This window comes from Pinus tabuliformis, chromosome 8 (genome assembly GCF_031772625.1).
Source record: "Pinus tabuliformis cultivar Carrire ecotype Pingquan chromosome 8, CPIR1, whole genome shotgun sequence".
Taxonomy (NCBI): domain Eukaryota; kingdom Viridiplantae; phylum Streptophyta; class Pinopsida; order Pinales; family Pinaceae; genus Pinus; species Pinus tabuliformis.
Window position 1 is genome coordinate 655,601,821 of NC_142294.1, and position 7,035 is coordinate 655,608,855.

The following is a 7,035-nucleotide window of genomic DNA, read 5'->3' on the forward strand; positions in this document are numbered from 1 at the left end:
ACCTTCCCACCTAACCATTGGACCACATCCTTAAGACTATATGATCATATTGTATATATGACTTCGCCAACCTAGTATCAATGTAGTGAACACTCTATTAGATATTAGGAGTGTCCATAAGACCTATGAGGATCAAACCTTCCCACCTAACCATTGGACTACATCCTTAAGACCATGAGATCAAATTGTATATATGACTTCGCCAACCTAGTATCAATGTAGTGAACACTCTATTAGATATTAGGATTGTAACACGTCTGAGACCTGCCTATCATTTTGTCTAAAGAGATTGAAGAGAAGAGCCTTAGAGAGCTCGAGTAGTCTGGATGATAGTTCTCAAGAGGGCCATGAGAAAAAGAACCAACCCTCTGATAAAGTTGCAGGTTAGAGTGTCGAGGTGGAGAGGCGTTTTAGGAGCACTGGAGGTAAGGACAAACCCGGTCGAAACTTCATGAGTAGAATTGACATAATAGTGGTGGAGCGAAATTTGGGGTGATTGAAGGAATGAGAGCTTGTAGAAGTTTCTACGAAACCGAGGGAGTTGAATCTGTACAACGAGACTCGAAGGCTCGATGTTGACATCACCTCAAACGCTACTTCCTAAGATAATAGTGAAGGCCATTGAATTGAAGGCCAAGAGACTCGAGGTGACGAGAGGACGTTTGGCATAGGAAGGACTGGAGATTTTGGTGTATTGGCAGCAACACTAGCTCAGAGTTCCAAGAGAGGAAACTACGAGAGTGGATCTCCCCATGCCCCCCACTCTCTCAACTCACGTCATAGGAGGTGCGCCCTTGTAAACCGTGGATCTTCCCTACTGAAAATCCACGATTTGATTTATTTGTGGATCGATGCATAGAGGAACTAGGAACGCCAAGAGCGGCTAGGCAAGAGAATGAGATTGGTTGTGTTGAGAGGTGGAAAAATCAAGAGCATCTAGCATGGTTGTCTAAGGTTTTATTTTTTAAATCCTATGAATGCAATTATTTGGCATTTGGGGAGATAGTGATTTTTCATTGTCTAAAGAACCAAAAAGACGAAATTTATAATCATTTTCTTGAAAATAATAAATCTACCATAAACTCGTCTAATTAACATCGATCGAGATTTACTGACTGTGACAATGATGGAAATGTACAAACCCATGCCCTTGCAATTATGAACATATTGTGTTTTACTTGAAAATGATATAAACCAAGTGGATGATTTTTTTAGTTTTTAATTTTTATCTTATTTAAGTATTCTTCACGATTTTTTAAATAAATATTTATGGTGTAGAATAATGATAATATTAATGATGGTGATTGTAGTTAATACCAATTTTAATTAATTAGAATTAGAAAAAAAATGTCTACTTATTTATTTAAAAAAATTATTTTTTGTGTTTATAATTCTTAAATTATTATAGTTTAATAAATTAAAATGTTAGGAATCTTATTTGAGATTTTGTAATTGAATTTAATATAAATATACAAAAGTGATTTTATTGTGAATTAAATTTATTTTTGTATGATTAGAGGAATAACTATTGTGAATTAAATTTATTTTTGTATGATTAGAGGAATAACTATTATTTTCTATATTTATATTTAATTTCTAAAAAAAACATTTTAATTTTTTATTAAATATATTGTTATATCAAATAAAAAATAAAAATAAATTAAAAACACCATACTTCACATTCACATTTCACGCGGCTAAATTTCAATATTTTATTTAATAAATATAATATATTTAAATTTCTTTGTAAAGAATCACTTCACACTCAATCTCTTGGCAAAGAATTACTTCACACTTAATGAGCCAAACTTTTAATTTTCAATACTTTGCAAAGAATTACTTAAGACTTAATGAGCCAAAATTTTAAGTTTCAATACTTTACATATTGAATAGCATAATCTTTAAATCTCTTGGTAAATAATCATTTCACCCCTAATGAACTAAAGTTTTAATACTCTATTTAATGAATAATTTATATTTAATTTTTTTTATTCAATAATTTATAGTTAAATTTGAGTAAAAAAAAAATAAATTTATATCGGAAACAAATAATTTCAAAATTAACCTAAACAACATATTATATCAAACCAAATAAATCATTATTCTAAATAAATAAATAAAATCAAATATAAACACCATCCTTCACATTCACATGCAATGAATCCAAATTTCAGTAGTTAATGCTTAATAAATAGTTTATATTTATATTTCTTCGCAAAGAATCACTTCACACGCAATAAGTGCAAAGTTTCAATACTTCACTTTCAGTGGTTAATACTTAATAAATAGTTTATATTTATATTTCTTCGCAAAGAATCCCTTCACACGCAATAAGTCCAAAGTTTCAATACTTCACTTAATGAATAGTTGATATAAATTTCTTTATTTATTGAAAAAAAACCATATTAAATTATCGTTAGACATGGTTCATTAAAATATTTAATTTATAAAATAGAAACACAAGACGATCAATGAGCCCGAGATTCAATACTCCACTAAATGAATGAATAGCTTATATTTAAACCTCTTTGTAAAGAAGAGTTTACATTTAAATCTCTTTCAAGATTATAATTACATCACCTCATCTTGATAAAACAATTTTTTTATATAAACTCTCGCTTTCCACTCAGGCCCATCAAAGCTGTACATTTGGAAATAGGAAATGGGTGACAAAGGATTATGTCCCTATACTACTTTAACTGATTTAATGCCTGTGGCACTGTGTCGGCTTCTTTCCCTTCTCCAGTTAAACTAAATTAACATTCCATAACCATTAGTGTTGTACACAGTGGATTACAACGTACACTTCCAGCGAATGATGCATCAGATGGCTTCACTGCTCTTCGTTTTAAAAGGCATTCTACCATGTGTTCCTACAGTCTGAGCAGGTAATGGTTAGGATGTTGCCAAGAGGCTACAGGCATTGGTTGACTTTCACCTTGGCTCCAGAATGCTCGATGAAGGATCAGCTGCTGCAGAATAGATATCGGAAGGTGCTGAAGAAGTTGGTGCTTCCGATGACCAATTACTGCTTGATGCTTTGTCAGGGTCAATAACTCTGCCTCGCTTGCCTACGTTGGGTACCCCCACATCATCCAGATCTATGAAAGCAGGCTTTGTGGGCGAGGGAAGATCTTCTCGCTCACTTGTCAGCATCCACACCACCCGGGACATTGAAGGCCTCAACGCTGCAACCGCTTGCGTGCACAGAAGACCGATTTTAATCACTCTAATGCATTCCTCCCATGAATAACTGCCATCCAATGTCCGATCCATAACTTCTAAAGCTCTCTCTGTTTCATACAATCTCCATGTCTGGTAATTGGCCAATATCAACAAAAATAAATTAAAAGACTATAGTTAGCAAGAAGCTCTCCATATTGGAAAAAAATTCGATTAGAAAGATGAGAACCACAGGAAACATACTCATTCGATGAGAAACTCCATGTCTTCACCCGAACTCTGATTCTTTCGTCCACTGATGATCTCAAGTAGAAGCACTCCAAAGCTGAATACATCGGCTTTCTCTGTCAGCTGTCCACGCAAAGCGTACTCAGGGGCCATGTAACCTCTGCAAAATGCCATATTTAATCAAATTTCCATATCTTAACCGTATGAATTAATATAACCTCTGCAAAATGCCATATTTAATCAAATTTCCATATCTTAACCGTATGAATTATTTGGGAACCTCAAACATTTCATTGGTAGGGAAAATTCTTACAAAGTTCCTGCAACTCTAGTGCTAACGTGGCTCCGATCATCTGCAAAAAACCTGGCTAATCCAAAGTCTCCTATTTTGGGTCTGTGTTTGTCGTCTAGTAAAATATTGCTGGCTTTAATATCTCTGTGGATGATCCGAATCTCAGATTCCTCGTGAAGATAGGCCAGCCCACGTGCAATTCCAACCATGATTTCATACCGCTTTTTCCAATCAAGTAAATGGCGTTTCGTTGCATCTGCAATGCACAGTAAAAGGATTAGCAATCTATATGTACAAACTAAGGACTCTTATGATCTATATGTAGCGACTGAGAGTGAGTAGAAACCAAATAGAATCCTGTCGAGACTACTGTTAGGAAGGTATTCGTAAACCAGTAGCCTTTCCGAGTTTTCAACGGAGCAACCAAGCAATTTCACAAGATTCCTGTGCTGAATACGATTGATGAGATTTGCTTCATTCAGAAATTCAGCGTCTCCCTGCCTTGAACTAATATACAGTCGTTTCACTGCAACCTCTCTGTTATCTGGTAAAATTCCCTGCACATCAATAAACTTCAAATTGATTTCTAATTTCCATTACATTTAAATATCGAATTTAATTCAATGCAATACCAAGAACTCACTTTAAATACGGATCCAAAACCCCCTTCTCCAAGCTTGTTCTCCAAATTAAAATTGGAGGTCGCTTCTCTCAGAAAATCGTACTTGAAAATGAGTTCCGCACTCACGATAGTCGGGGCTAAGCTAATCTCTCCTTGGTCACCTGCGAAACCCATCACAAGGTAAACAAATTGGTGAACAGTTCACAAACACAAGCTGAAAATCCTTGAGGCTAAACAATTTAGCAATTTCTGGACCTTTAGTTCGATCAATCTGATCCTGAAGCTTCCGTCGAGAGAAAAGCTTCCACTTCCAAAGGCCTATGATTGCAATTAATACAACCATGGCAGCTAATACGCCCAGAATTATCCCAAGGACATTAGATTTTTTGCCTCCTGCAAAATTTGCACAACAATTCTAACTAAATTGGATATCTTTTATTTCACCAAAACAAAATCTTAAAAACAATACCTTTTCAATGTAAAAAGTGGGAAGAACATACCAGAAGACACTGGAGTACTTTCCCCTGGTGGCGGCGACAGAACAGAGGTATTGAAAAATTCATAAACCTCGTAACGCAAGTAGCAGTTCTGGGATCCGAATTGTGCCCCAAGAGCTCCACTTTGGCATGCAAATATATTTTCTACGGCAAAAGTCAAGCACGATCCGCAGCTTGTCCGGGACAGATCTCTCCAGCACTGCGCTAAGCTGTATATTGGCTGCGATATACTACCAGGCGCAGCGACTGAATCTGCAGCGAAAAGTTTGGGAGCCTCTGCAGCTTGAGCGGTAACATTTGAGAGCTGGGCCCTAACAGCATTTGTGAACTGCTGTGGTTGACTGCTATTGTTTTTGTTGCAGAGAACTGTAATATATAGCAATTCTTTCCCACTCTCAATGTCGTTGTAAAAGTTATGATTGTCGTAACGCAAGAAGCAGCCATCTAGTTGAATGAATCCAGAAGTGTTGTGGCATCCTTGAACAAGATTTGCTTTAGCCGTGGATGCGCACTGTCTGCAATCGGAAGAATCTAAATCTCCCCTGCACTGGACAAGCCCGTAAACAGTACTATTGCTGTTTGCCCTCTGAGAAACAATACTAGAGGTATTGAATCCGGTGGCATAAACATTGTTCACCAGTGAATCCAACCTTGTTTAGATTAAGCTGGAACGCGCTCCCGTTTGTATATGTATAATTGCCGCAATTGCTCCAAACGGTTGAAGTCTCCGGATCAGCAACCGCTAAGCGTATCCCCGTAGTTAGAGTGACTATAAGTAACACACTGGTGATTAATAGTTTCATAGTCATCCCCATTGCAGAGCAGCGATAGCGTTGGAACGCCCTCTCTTTTCTAATGTAGTGAGTACAATCCAAAGGACCTGAACCCGAAGTCAAATTCTGAATGAAGCTGCTTTTATAATTCAATGGTATCGGAAAGCTACAGAATTAATTGGATTTACTCAAAAGTGAACCTATATGAAAATAGTTTTATTAAATTGGATTCACGGTGAAGTTTTTGATATATATATAAATAAATAGTGTTATTAAATTTTTCCTTGTATAATATAAATAATATTAGGTATTATTATTATTATTATTTAAAATCATATGTATATATTCTTAAAAATTATATTATATATTATTATTATTTGAAATCATAACATCTATATTCTTAAAAATTATATTATATATTATTACTATTATTATTATATTATATATTATTATTAAATAATTATATTATATATTATTACTATAATTATTATATTATATATTATTATTATTATTTAAGATCATGATATACATATTTTATTTATCTAATTTTATATTTGTATTTTTTAAAAAAATATATACTTTTAACTATTAGTTCCAAGCTCACTCAAATTGTATATAAATATCTTTGAAATTTTAATAAGAATTTTCATTTTAAATATGTACAACTTGACAAAATAAACAATACACAAATTATATTATAGTAAATTAATAATATATTTATTTATTTATTATTTAAGTGTATTTAATTTTTTATTTAAAATAGGTACAACTTCACCAAATAAACAATACGACATTAAAATAGTCATAAAATTTTAAATTATTTTTTATTTTTATATAAAAATAATTTATTTTAACCTATTAGAAAAACACTTTAAAATGGTGTCTCCGCTTCAAAATCCTTGCCGAGTACAACGTATCTCTTCACTTCAAAATTTATCGAGTCCAGATTCTCCACTTCACTGCCATATTCGTGGCGGTCGTAGAGGCGCGAATGGGCCGCTGATGACGGGCGGGTAGAGTTGACTAAGAGGGCGAGGTTCCCCACAATCGAGGCTTGTCGTCGGCCCCGGTGGAACATGTGCTTTCTCTTATATCAATTGTGGAGCAGTTGCGGGACGTGGTGGTAAGTTTCGGCATTGGTATATTTATATTAATTTTATTTTAATCATATGGTGAATCTTTAACTACTATGCCTAATCTATGATCTATGGGAGATTTAGTATCAAATTTTATAGCTGTCACTATAACACTAAGAGCATAACCAACCACTTGCAAGTCCGGTATACTAAGTTCCTATGATTTTAGCAAGAGCAGACTCACGGGAAAGGGGAATCTGCGCCTCTAGCCGCCACCACAGTAGGTCATTGTACTCAATGAGATTTGAACTTCGATCTGCCCAGGGTTCGCCCATGTGACTTACTGTCAAACCACACATCACTA

The 7,035-nt window shown here is 34.7% G+C and overlaps 1 pseudogene across 1 annotated transcript; it reads right to left on the minus strand.

The window, feature by feature from the left end:
* Positions 1–3,184: 3,184 nt before the first annotated feature.
* On the minus strand, positions 3,185–5,681 carry LOC149237289 (cysteine-rich receptor-like protein kinase 2; annotated as a pseudogene). Its single transcript, XR_016245248.1, has 7 exons — positions 4,826–5,681; positions 4,581–4,718; positions 4,347–4,486; positions 4,050–4,260; positions 3,725–3,959; positions 3,427–3,571; positions 3,185–3,315 (listed from the first exon to the last, which is right to left on the minus strand). The product of XR_016245248.1 is annotated as a cysteine-rich receptor-like protein kinase 2 (transcript).
* Positions 5,682–7,035: the final 1,354 nt, after the last annotated feature.